Genomic DNA, 14695 nt, shown 5'->3' on the forward strand with positions numbered 1-14695 from the left:
ATACAGATATTCTAACTATTGCTATTTAGCATCATCCATTCAAGTTAGAGCAAAGTGACTTGAGTTTCTAAGTCATGGATTTGGGCTAGCAGGATTTCCTCCTTAATGTTAGGGGCAGTGATTGGTTCCTCTCCTCCTTTTCCTTCTGAAAGGGGTATAATGTGTATAGTGGTAAACTTTATTCACACAGGAGACTCAACAGACTTTCTGCTCTGATCTTTCAACAGCCTAGGACTCTTTCTTTAGCGAAGGGCCAGATGAGCTTCTTCCATAATTTGCCTCATTAATACAGAAAAGCAGGGTGGGTGTCTTCTTCTCTTAGCCAGGACTTGGGTGGTGGTTTTAAACTGCATGTAGCCATCTTCTACTGTACCATACCCTCCCTCCCAAATAGCCAATAGGTCCTGGGCAGTAGCATGTGGCTGGAAAAAGGACAGGGACAAAACCACAACTAGGGCAGGGTTTTTAAAAACTTTCTGAAATTCTTTACTCTCCCCTCTCCACAGATTTCATCCACTGATATTTGAGTAGCAAAAATGAAAACAAAACAAACCCCTATCCTTTATCAATCCTTTCTTCCCCAAAGGTGGGGATGGGTTTTACTCCAGAAAAGGGACTTATATCATGATGAGGTTTCCAACATCTATTATTTACATTATGGTGTCCAGCAGTTTCATAGAATAATCATCTGCTGGTTTATCTGAGAATCTTTTTCTTCCAATACTGCAAAATTGCAGCCTCTTCTTTTAGAAAGCCCTGTAACTTTTCCTCAAATAATTGGGCTCCTAGAGGAAGACACATTTCCCAAACAAGTTACCAAAGTACATGCCCAACATGTCATAATGTTCATAATGTCACACAGTAGTAAATCCCCCACTTCTGTAGAATTTGTACCATAAACCCTTCACCAAAACCCTTGCTCCTAATTTTTCTGTTGTTGTTTAACTCTTCTTTAGTTCTTGCTCAACTGTGCGAGAGTACATGTCTTCAGGGAATTCTTTTACTGTAAAAATGTATTTCACATCTATTCTATGCCCCCACACCAATTTTTAAGAGCAACAACATTCACTTTACTACCTATAATTGTTCAGAACTAAATGGGGGGAGGGGGGAGTCAAATTTCTGCAGAGTGATCTCCCTGGCTACAGCAGCCACTAAAAAAGCGGGTGATCTCAGTGGTGCCTTTATGGATTTATGTTGCTCTGTGGTAACACAAAAGCCAGTCTTGAGTTCAAGTGCTGATTTTCTACAATGAATCTTCAAGCAGGGTCTTTTTCAGCATGTATTTCCATCAAGCCTGCTCAACACCTTCCACCATCAAGGAGGTTCCAAGAGTTGATTCCTTCTCTTCAGGAACATCCAATAAGAAAAGATATCCCACCTCCAGATTTGAACTTTAATAGCATGAACAGTAGCACACAAGTAGATTATAACTTCAAACAACACAAAGATATTGAATTCAATTGGGATGAATCCTCCAGTGTTTTGCTGAGGGCAAATTCTTACACAATAGACTGAACAGTCTCCCTAAAGGTGCAGTACATTTCTGAAGCCCTGTAAATACTTAGCAAACCAACTCTCCCTTGCAAATACTCTCACTGTAATTTGTCTTGTATAGTCTCACATGGCAGTTCTCTCACCGTGTTCCAGGCTTCTTCCTGAACTTAACCCGCAATCTAGCTCTCTTAGCCCTCCAAACCACAACAACCAAATCTACTGGGCAATTCCATCACAGATGGAACTTCCATCTCCTTGTGCTCCACATTTGCCAAGCTGCTAACTGATATTCCAGAATTCTTTGCACAAAGCCTCTTGCTTTGTCTCTCTTATCTCTTGCTCATGAGTAGCCTTTGCAAGCAGGGAGGAAAGCCCTGTTAGTTCCAAGCACTCTTACTTTTTCCTTTCCCTCTTCTGCCTCACCCCAACCAAAGCTTGCTTATACATATACATATACATATACATATACATATACATATACATATACATATACATATACATATACATATACATATACATATACATATACATCCTATATATATATATATATATATATATATATATATATATATATATATATATCAGTATGTGTGTGTGTGTGTGTGTGTGTGTTTCTGAGCAAAGGCTCTGTCTTCACCCCCAAAATCAGCTTATTTTCCTTCCATTTTATCCCCCTTTTCACTACCTGACCTACTTATGGCTAGTTAAACAATAACCTGAAGCCAACAGGTCTCACAGGAAAGGCAATCCAGTTCTTATTTTCTGCATTCTGCATTTTAGCTTATTTTTCTCAACAAGTTGAATCTTTCTTGGCCTGCAACAACTTTACTTCACACACTAGGTTGCAAATGTATAAAGTAACATTCAAAAAGGTACAGGTTTAATAGACTAGAGAACACTTTCTAAAGACTACTGCCTAAAACAGGAAGCAGGTAGTTTTTTTGGGGGGGGGAGGCAGAATCATACTATTACTATTGTCATAATTATATCTACAACTGTACTTACGAAACAGAAAGTAGAATGCAATTCATAGTGAAAAAAATAAAATTCAACTGCCAGCAATATCAAAAAAAAGTCAAGATGGCAGTTGCAGCAGTATGACCAAAGACCCAAGTTGACTTTACATACAATGTAGAAATACATCAAGGAACTTATAGTGGCATAATAAGAGGCACCACATTCTGCACAAACTTTATTTAAGGGCAGTTTCATGCAGATGTATTAAAAAATAAAGAGGTTCTTATGTCAAGCCTGAGTCCTATCCTTATGACATGCTTATATGAACATACTTATGCAGTTTCCGGGACAATGATATGGAAGTGGTTTACCACTGCCGCCTTCTGGGATTTTTCCCCCAACTTTTCAACCTTGCTTACAGCCTGGAATTCCCATTCCAGCATTAATGAGACATGTTCCTTATTAGTTTCTGAGCCCAGGTAGCAGTGGAAAAGGGGGTTCTATTAGGATACAGCTTATAGTCTAGTCTGTAAACCTGATCTTTCCAGAGGAGTGTGTTCTTGAAAATGCAATAAATTCTAACAACAATTGAATCCCATATTCACATATATTTAGGGGTACATAGGCTCTGGTCTTGCTTCTCCCACACCATTATGGTGTAGCTAGTGCATTTGCATTCAGGACTGATGTCTGAACAAGAACCCCTAAGTGTAAGTGGCCTCTTTAAGATGCTCAGGTGAAGGCCTCTGATTTAAATAACATGTGAAAAGGACCTATATTCCATTTTTAATTGGTATAAGAATTAGTATGCACCTAGATATGATGTGAGATACCTTCACCTGGGTCTGACACACCTTTTAAATTTAAGAACAGTGATTTTGGGGGAGAGACAATTTGGACTGAGAAATATGCTGAGGTTTGAGTCTTCATATTACGTTTTCCTGTGAAAATATTAAGTATTCATGCTGTAAATTAAAATGTTAATTGTTCTGTATAGGATAGAATAACACACAAATTCTTATATATCTGTATGTTTTCACTTATGGGAAAAATAGCAGCTGTCTGGCAGATTTTCAAGTAGAAAACAGTTCAGTGTATATAATTGTCCCACAACTTAACACCATGGCTTACACTAACGTAAGATCACACAATATCAAGTCCCATATACAGTTTGCTCCTTGTTTAACCTTGTTCCAACCATTACTGACTTCAGATGTTAGAGTCTGATATAAAGGAAAAACTAAATGGCTATCATCAACATATGGATAGCAAACATACCACAAATGATTGACCAGTCACATCCAGCAGATTAAAACAAAAGCAATAAACAAGTAGGAGGCCAAGAAAACCCTTAGAGGATTCCACTGTTTTTCTGAGTCATGTTTTCTCTGCAAACGTCTGCACAGAAAAATCTACAGTGAGATTATAGAGCCTCACATATGATCAAAACAAGGTTCAGTACAGCAAACAGATAAACTGGAATGTCACAGGATTTACGTTTACTTCTAAGTAATCACAAACGTTTTTAATTAATCAAGGCTGTTAATGATTAAACAGAGTTGTTTCTTTTAGACCATTATATGCCAGTCCTATTACATTCAAGGTTCTATCAACAGAGTTTTCAGTCTAGAAGCAATACAAGTTGGCTTAGTTCAGACATAACAGCAAACCATGGTTTCTCACCCTGAGCAAATAACTGTATAAAGGTCACATTTGTGCACATTCCTTCCTCTTCATCTAAAAGGGAAGGAAATGTAAAGCTTCTGTCCTCAATCTGTGTTAAACTACAGTTTTCATAGTTTTGTCTAGCAAAACTGTGGTTTGTATAGGCATCTGTATTATCTGTACATGTCATTTACATTAATGTAAATCTGTACATGTCATTTAGGAAATCACATTCCTAAATTAAATGAAATACAATACTAGAGACGAGAATATACAATGAATGGAAATTTTAAATATCTTTTTTAATAACTTTATTAGATTTTAAGAGAAGAACAATAAAAACTAACAAAAACTAATATAGAAAGTAAAGAATGAGAAAAGAAAGAATGAAAAAGAAAAGAAAGAACAAGTCAAAAGTGCAAAAAGAAAAAAGTACAAAAAAAATTACTTTCAACTTTCCTCACAACAGATGTAAGTATCAATTTACACTAAACTGTTACTCTAAGTATACAACATAACGTTCATTTTTTCTATTATCCAATATTATTTCTAATCACCAGATACATACATCGTAATTTCATTCTTTTCTGTTTCATGCAAAAAGTCCAAAAAGAAACTTTAAATATATTTTCCATGTGACTACATCAATCTAAATATTTATTTAGATCAGTGTTTCTCGACCTTGACAACCTTAAGATGTGTGGACTTCAACTCCCAGAAATATGCTGGCTGGGGAATTCTGGGAATTGAGGTCCACACGTCTTCAAGTTGCCAAGGTTGAGAAACACTGCTTTAGATTCTTTAGATGGAGCTTATTAAACAAGCTATGGTTCATTGTCACATCTAATTAGTGTCTCTTGCCCTAACCAGAACTGCGACACTTACCAGCTGTGTTTCCCTGGATAGTTTATATAGCTTTTTGAGCATATGACTGGTTTTGAACTTTCATAATTCAAATGAAATAATTGTCCATTAACAATTATTTTGTCATTGGATTATTGTCCAATAATAACTATATAGACTATTGACTGAATAGTGGAACTCCTGAAATGCTACCACGCTGACCATTTGTACCTATTAGAGAAATAAGACAACTAATTGACCAACTGAAGCCCAATAAAACCCCTGGTAATGATCTTATTCCCACTGAGATTTTCAAAAATAACATTGAGTAGTGGGCCCCAGTTCTCACAGCACTTTTCACATTTATTGGCAATAACACTCATATCCCAGAATTGGGGCACAGCTATCATAGTTCCAATCCATAAAAAAGAGCAAAAGAAAAATCCAGCCAACTATTGTTCAATCAGCCTTTTGAATGCAATCAGCAAAATTTATACTAAACATCTACCTCAGAAGTTCTGTGATTGGATTGAAGATAACGATATCCTAACTGAAGAACAGACAGGATTTAGGCTGGGAAGATCTACTATAGACCAAGTAGTGATACTACAACACCTTGCAGATCCAAAGGCTTTCTTTATGCAGCTTTTGTAGATCTTAAATCTGGGTTTGATTCCATATTGAGAGAGCTACTGTGGAAGAAGCTGTTGCCTAGATAGACAAGCCATTACTTTTACTGATATATGAATTCTATAGTAATATTAACCTCAGGGTTAGATGTGGCCCCAAGGGCAGTTAACTAACTCAATCATTACAGCACAAGAAGGAAAGCAAGGATATATCCTTGCTCCGTTACTTTTTAACTTTTACATAAACTCAGTTACAGAACAGTGCAACAAAGCAACTTCCATCCTCCCAAACTAGCCGATAAACATTTTTCAGTTCTCCTGAATGCCAACAATGTGGTTATTTTGTCACTGTCGGTGGTAGGGATGCTAAGAGCCCTTAGATCCTTTGCTCAATACTGTAAAAAAGAAAAATAGATGATAAAAAAGATGTTGCAGTCCAAGTTTTTAAAACTGGTGATGCAAATCCTCAGATGCATGTCAAATGCAGCTTTAAGACCAGAACTAGGAATTACAAAGATAGAGGCCAAGATCTAGATTGTTATATTTAACTACTGGCTAAAGCTACTGTTTAACCCAGCAGGACTGACATTTCTGGTTAACAGGAGTAACTTCCAATCTCTCTGGCAGATATCCATCATATAAAAACTGGTAGCCTAATGAAAAACTGGTTTTTCTAATGAGGCAGTACAAAGGATGGGATACGATCAGGCAAAAAGGATCACTGAAGGAGAGGATCCTTGACACAGGATGTCAACAAGATATTAGCTTAGCACCAAGGCAACATAAGTCTTGGAGATTGTCTTTTACCACTAAGCCAGCTGATTATTGCCAATCCCTAATAAATCACAAACATCACAGTACATTTGTTCTGGCTAGATTCAACAAACTCCCTTCAGCAGACATTGATGGTAAATACAAAAAAAAAAAAAAATCCTTTCCACAAACAACTTTGCCCCTGTGACTCCGATTCCACTGAAGATGTACAGCACGTTCTGTTGCGTTGTAATTTCTACTCAAATGTACATGATATACTAATTCAGCCATCATGAAGGAACTTCCAGGAAGAGGTGATCATTGATATGTCTCTATTACCCAGAATATGGCCAGATTTTTCCTAACTGCCATGAAGTTGAGACAGCTAACATTGTCTAATAAAAATTCATTACTTTGATACTTTCAAAATTTTATCTTGTCCCCCTCCTTTTTTCTTTCTAACTCTTTTAATTCCTTTTTAATTGTTATTTCTATGCGTTTTGTAGAATTGTATGTATATGTCCATATATGTACATATGCTGGTCAAAGACTGTAATGAAGTTTACCTACCTACCCACCCACCTGTATACTGATTAATAGCAGTTAATTTAGCAGCTATGACTTTAAGTCGTAGAGTTCATACAATTAGACAGAGCCATGTAATACATTGAGTCCAACCCCTGCTTGTTGGAGGAATCATGATTAAAACACCCAGCCTCCACTTGAACACAATCAGAAATGAAGCCAACACCACACTAAATAATTGATTCCTTTGCTGAATTGTTATTAATGTTAAGAGATTCTGCCTAACATTCAACCAAAATCAGATTTCCTGTAACTTAAGACCATAATTCCCATCCTGCACTCTGGACTGATACCAAACAAGTTATATAATCTTATTTCACTAAAATGCCAATTTTCCACAATTTAGAGGACTATTTTCCAGTCCTCTGATCCTTGTTCCTCCTCTCTAAATTTACTTCAGTTTGTCTGAATGCTTTAAGTATAGTCTCTAAAATGGTACATAGTACTCTGTGCAAACCCTAAAATAATGATTCAGTCTGAAGAAAATTAGTCAAATCATCCCTTTGAACTGAATCCTTGAATCAAATCTTCAAACCAAGGGATTGAATCAAATCAAGGACCTTTGCAGTGGCATTCGCAAGAAGCAATGATTGTATCAAAATGATGCTACTTGTGTCATGAAGTCTCAAATGCTGTTATAGCTTTCTTTCCATATAAGGATAAAACGAAGGATCGGCTAATAAGTTTTATCTCCTCTGGAAACCCTTCCCATGAGAGTGCTTGGGAGAGTGTTGTTCATCTCTTAGTGTTCATCTCTTTTCTGTTACACTTTGTTCAGTCAGCTTTACTTTGAATACAAAAGAAACTCAGATTTATTCACTGTGTGGAGAGTGTGCTTGGTGTGAGCCAGTTACATCACTGTGCGTGATATGCATAGAATGTAATAGTGATAATACACTTCTCAAACTTTTTAAAAATATAGTTGAATAAGTAGCTTAAAAAGCTTTAATTCTAAGAGAATGTTAAACCTCAAATTGTATTGTGTTTGAATCTCAGATTTAAACTGAATGATGCCACCTGATAAATATCACATCCAGACTTGGATGATTAATACAGATCAAGATACTTCTCAAATGTTTTTCTGAAAACAGGGTATATTATTCCAATGGCATTCTTACTATCTTCTAAGGAAGTAATCCTATCTATCTATCTATCTATCTATCTATCTATCTATCTATCTATCTATCTATCTATCTATTTTTATTTATACAATTTCTATAGCCACCCATCTCAATCCAAGTGATTCTCATCAATGAATTACAGTAGCCTAAGATAAAATTTGTTAACAAATCCATCCTGATTTTTGATAACTGCATTATTTCTAGTTCCACAGATCCTTCTTTTTCCTGTTTTGAAGATAGAGGTAACATTTGTGATCCTTCAGTCATCATTATCTTCATTCCAAGATTTCTCAACAGTAATGAATAGATGGTAGGACAAATTATCAAGTTTTTTTCCATGTCTCGGGATGTAGTTCAGTTGACCAAGGACATTTGAATTGATTCAAGTAGGCATGCTTCAACTATATCTCTGTCTAACTCATGTTGCAATTCTGCTGCTGGTTTTCACAATTACCATGTGAAACACTTATCCTCTTACTGGAAAACACTGACCCCAAATAAGAATGAAGTAGTTCTGCTTTTCTTTTCTTTTCTTTTCTTTTCTTTTCTTTTCTTTTCTTTTCTCTTCTTTTCTCTTCTTTTCTCTTCTTTTCTCTTCTTTTCTCTTCTTTTCTTTTTTCTTTTCATGGGTTAAGTTTTTGCTAGCCACACCTAGCAGCTGGTATACTGCTCCATTTTTCTTCCTTTTATTTCTGAACATACCTGAAAAAGTCTTGTTAATTGAAAGGAAGTAGGCCTTTTTGGTTGCTGTGCCTGGCCTTTGTAAGGCCCTTAAGATCTGACTGTTCTTCCAGGCATGGGGGTCAGGAGGTTAGGTGAGCCTATGAGTTGTTATCAGTGTTGGTTGATGGTCTTGGCTGCCAGTTTTTATTTTTGTTGTGTATTGTTATCTTATGGTTATATTGATGTCTTTATCTCTGTTCGCCAGATGGGTCTAAATTGAATGAATGAATGAATGAATGAATGAATGAATGAATGAATGAATGAATGAGATTGTGTGAGATGGGTATAAATTGAATCAATAAGTAAGGAGACCTAGTGTTACACTTAAAAAAAATATTATTTTAAAATGCATGTATTAATTTCTCCTGGGTTTATTTAAAAATTAACTTGGTTTATTTCCTATAATTCTATTTCCCATGTATAGCTCTTTATTTTAAGTCACTTCATCCACGTCAGGAGGTATGAGAGTGCATAAGCTGTTCTTGTTTTGGTTCTTGTTCTTTGGAGGACAAACTCCTTGTTTTTATCATTGTGCTTACCTGGTTCTTATAGCAAAACTATCAATGCGTGATGCAACAAGGGGGTGGGGTTGTTTATCAGCCAGCTTGTCACAATGCTGGCATAAGTAAATTAAGTATACTGGTTTCTGTGAAAGATACTTCTGTTTTAATTTTGTGTTTCTATCATAAGAAGAGGCATATATGATGGCTCATGTGAATACACTCATAAATGCTGATTTCAGTATAGTTTGATATATAGAGTTGGAGTTCTGTGAGCATACTCAGTGCTGTTATGAATTTCCCCACTGACAGGATTGTAACTTCGAAGTCTGTGTCAGCTATTTTCATTGCTCACATGTGAAATATCAGTTTATTTATTTATTTTACTTACTTCCTTTTTAATTCTAATTCTGAAGCAGAAGTAATTTGAGCAACTTTTGAGCTATATGGTATATATAGCAAGATACCAGTGCATAAAGTAGAAGTTGAAAAGAAGCTACCAATATTATAAAGCTGGATTCAGGAATAAAATTATGATTCTTCACTGGCTTGTCCCTTTACTTGCCTTTTTACATGATATTGCTATTTTTGGAATCTATAGCTATCCATTGCTTAGCATAGATGGAGATGTTTTGCATGCTATAATTACTTACTAATCAAAGCAAAGTTAGTTAATAATGAGTTATCAAATTGTATTCTGTGATAGTTATATATTGCTTTCCCTCTATTTTATATATCCATTTTGATTATAGTATAGCCATCTGATCTATATTAAAGATATTGGGAATGCCACCTAACCAATGTATATATATCACCACACAACATCCAAGTATTTTTCTTGGATATTCTTCTATATTGCATATAGCCTTATTTTCTTCTACCATGAAACTCACGGCAAAAATCACTTCTTTTATCCAGACCCTGATCAGATTCAGTTCTGTTTAGTTTCACGTTGCTTTAAATCTTGGATTACTGGACTGATTCTATATCTTTTGGATTTTATTGTTAGATTATGCAACCTGTGCAGATGATTTTCTCTTTTGTACCTTGTAATGAATTCATTCCTTTGCTTTTGCTCAGTTTGAAATACTATGTGAAAAGCTTCAATTTGGTAATATCACTATAATGAAATAGTTTTCTTCTTATAAAAAAGGAACAGGTTTTCAACTGCATTCAGCAACATGATGAGATTCATCTTCAGACCAGTTTGCCTGAGGCTATAGTGACTTGTTTTCCTCTGTAATGAAAGGACCTTTTTTTCTGGAATAGAATTGTAATATTTGGGCTTTGGTGATTCTAAGGTGGCAATGCTGTGCACAACTTTGTGAGAGTAAGGGAAACTGAAAGCAGGATTCCCCCCTCCCCCCCCGAAATACTGCACACAAGATTGTTAGGTTCTTCAAGTGGTTCAGAGATTCAAAGGGTCTTTTATTATGACTTACTACTTGGATGCCTCATGTGGTTTGTGTGGTGTCAGTGTGCCCAGTACTGTCTCTCTTGGTGCCCACCAGGCTGCGTGTCCCACCTGATCTCTTCTTTTAATGATAAAATAATTATTATTTAACTAACACACTGCAGAACAAAGCACAGGACCCGCTATTTCTAATCAAATGTCTGTGTTCAACATAGACACAGATCCATTCTTAGAATATAAAATAACAGATTGCTGTAGCCCAGTACTTTGGCATTATGTCCAGGATTTTCCCAGAAAAAAAAAATACAAAGGTAAACTGGGTGATAGAGAAATTCCTGGAAAGCTAGAGGAGGCGGTGGAGAGCAGTCTTACCAGTTTACCTTCTGATAAATGGGTACTCTGTTTTTGAAGTCTGAAACCATGGCAGTAATTTTGCTGGCATGCCTGTAGCATGACTTCAAAATGCCAAATCTCTTCACCAGCTCCTCCAAATTGGAGACACCTGACTTGCTACTGTTTTTGTATGATAAATTTTTAAGGAGAGTGAATATTAAAGTAAGAATGCCCATTATTCTTATCTGGTTTCTCTATCATTCTAGAAATAATAACTAACATCAGCAACAAGAAGAAGAAGACACAGTGTGTATAGTTACACTGAAAGATGGGAACCACTGAAACACTTATCCATCCTGCATCAGTTTTGTAATGTAAAAAGGTCTAGGTTAGGTGGGAGGATTTCCCAAAGCAAAACTTTGCAACGAACATATTCTTGGCTCCTGGGAGAAAATAACAATATTAGGTTTTTACAACATGCCAAGCCATGTTTGTGCAATATAGAAACCCATCTAAAATGGTTTCCTTGGCAGTGGTTCTCCATTCTACCAGATGGCCTACCAAACCCTTCAATATTCACTACTAGTCAGTGGGTCTGAGAAAATGCATCAGTGGCTAAAAACTGTTTCAGTGAGGTGTACAAGTGTCAGCCCGTCAAGGTAGACGAGATTTATGAATGCTAAGGCTACTTTTATTATAAGGTTACAGTAACAGAATCTTGCAAGTCTAAATGCGTTTCTCCCCTCCCTCCCTTTATCTTTAAGAGAACTAAAGAGGGTCAAGTCTGAGACACTTTCTCAAATTATATTTCTGCCTTGGACTCAAATTTCTTTTGTCTGACCGTTGTCTTGGCTACGGCTCTCCCTCCTGTTCCTCCGGGTTATTCCTACTGCCCATTACAACAAGTGATAATATATGTGCAGAATATAATTCAGAAAACTGACAATAATGAACATATATTGAAGCTTGGCTGCTGTAATAAATACATAACAGAATGCCTAAATAGTGTTGTTGCACTGAGATTTCTTATTTTAAACTAAAAGTAGAAATTCAGTTTCATAGTTATAATACTATGGGAAATCTTGCATGCATTAACAAAAAAGCAAAAACACCAGATATCATCTTACTTATAAGAAAAAAGTAAATACTAACAGTGATCACTAAATGAATGAATGAACATTATTTTCCTAAAAGAAAGGAAATATATAAAGAAAAGTGATCACTAAATGAATGAATGAACATTATTTTCCTAAAAGAAAGGAAATATATAAAGAAAGAAATAGGATATGTTTACTGGACAACTATCTCTGTTCTCTATCTTCCCCCATAGCTTAAAGCCATTAATGCGACTTAATCACTTGGCTACCAAGACAATCCCATATACCAAATTTATGCTTCTGAACTTGTAGACACTAGAAAGGAAGACTATTTGTAGTTTGATGGCAAACTTAAAGCTTTGCAGAATCTATTATTATTATTATTATTATTATTATTATTATTATTATTATTATTACCCTCTGTCAGTATTTCTAGCAACTGGATGTATTTTTTTTTATATTACTCTCTGTCAGTATTTCTAGCAACTGGATGTATTTTCTGCTCACAAATAGTGAGACTATAATGTTACAGTTCGATGACAGTCTGTTGTTTGTTTCACATTCTGAAGTAGGAAAGAAAGAATTAGTCCTTTACCATATCATTGCACCTGTGGCAATAGTATCAGATTAAATTATATTTACAGCGAGATTGCTTTTATAATAGAAGAGCTGTCTTTCCTGGATAAGGTAATGCTAGTTTTATTTATCCCATTAAATAAAGAGTTCCTTCTGACTTCTGTAGCAGAGTGAAGAAGGGAAATATATTGTTTATGTTAGCTAAAAATTATCAGTTCCTAAGCCTCTGAATTTTTTATTTTTTAATGGTCTGGTCAGTATTCTTGACACTAATCAAACAGTGTCATAAGAATTTTATTTTGTCTGAATGAGAATGTTTTTCAGGATAGAATTGATGTACTAGGAAATAAATATATGGCTTGTAAGATCAAAACAATTTTTTATCAACCAAGAATATATTGTAAAAATTTGCCCATTGCACTTTACTTGGTACTAAGTTTAATGGGCACAAAGAAGATATAAATAGGGTAGAATAGGAGCACCAAGGGGGATTTTAACAAAGTTTAGTAGGAAAAATTCTTGCTTCAGGATACAGTCAAGGTACGTCAATATGTTATTAGAGTGCTGTAAAGGCTTTTTCCATCATCCCAAATCTAGCAGGGGAAATAAGAAACACTAATCATTAAGTGGATCAGTTATTGTAGAATGGGAAAGTAATTTGTAATGCCATGAAAGGGTAATAGCAGATGCTGAGCTATGAGATAACAGGATGCTGGAGGGGAAGAATTGGAAGCAAGAAGCAATGGTTAGCCAGGGAGAAGGGACTGAGGGAAAAGCCTAGGGAGCAAAAAAAAAAAAAAAAAGTAAGGTGCATATTTTCTTTTTTGTATATTGATGTCTACATAGGTCATTTAAGGATCACAAGGAAAGGGGAAAACTCCATCTAGCCAGAACAATAAATCAATTCCAGAAAATGAGAAAGGAGAAAGGTTATGGCAGTTTGGGTACAAAGTCATTCCCGAAAAATCACAGTCCATTGAGAAGGTTGGAAGGGGCCTTGGAAATCATCTTGTCCATCCACTACCCAGTACAGGAATCTGCTCCTACAACATCCTGACAGATAGCCATCCAACTTCTCTTTAAATCTCAAGCAAAGGAGAGTCCACCACTGCCAAAGGCATTCTGTTCCATTCTTGAACCAAACAGCTCTTACCATCTGAAAAACTTTCCTGATACCCAACCTAAATTTACTACTTTCTTGTAATTTAAACCTATGGTTTTGTGTCCTGTGTTCTAGGATATTTCTGATCAACTTTGCTTCATCTTGTACCTGACTGACCTTAAAATACTTCAACATAGCCATGATGTCTCCCTGAGGTCTTTTTTTTTTCATGCTAGCCTACCCAATGCCTCCAATTGTTCCTTATAAGTTTTTCCTTCTCATATCTTAGTTGATCTCCTCTAGACTTAGCCCAGTTTGTCACTGTCCTTCTTAAAATATGGTGCCTGTAACTGGATGTAATATTGAAGGTGTTGTTTGACCAGTACAGAATAGAGAGAAGCAGTGACTTTTCTTGACCTTCTGAATGATCACAGAAAGATGCTCTGAGATGACAGCCTCAAACTTTATAACAGTGCTCTAAACCACAAACAGAATACAGATGTATATACAAAATATTTTAAAATTTTGACTGGAGTTCAGATGCAATAATAATAGCCTATCAGTGTGTAGAATAAAAGTGCTTCTGTGGCATAATTGCGTATTCATAAAGGTTAGAAATATTGCATTCTTTCTTCTACTGCTGAATAATGAAGCTACTACTGCAATACCATTTTATGGTTGCCTTTGTCCCCAACATTTTTTTTAAAATAGCTGGTATAATTCTGCATAAGAGATGTGGCTCCTAACACTGGAATTGTGCAGATACAGTCACAGGTGAAAAAACAGAACAAAACACCATACAGAAAGGAATAAAGCCATGTATCTTATGGCACTGTATGGATTTCTAAGCCTTGAGGAAGTTTCATCATACTTTCCTGGGAAAGGTTAGATATCAACTGG

The sequence above is a fragment of the Python bivittatus genome, unplaced genomic scaffold (assembly GCF_059951505.1).
Source record: "Python bivittatus isolate LINGU-HERP-01145 unplaced genomic scaffold, Pbiv_v1 ctg000850_np1212, whole genome shotgun sequence".
Classification (NCBI taxonomy): domain Eukaryota; kingdom Metazoa; phylum Chordata; class Lepidosauria; order Squamata; family Pythonidae; genus Python; species Python bivittatus.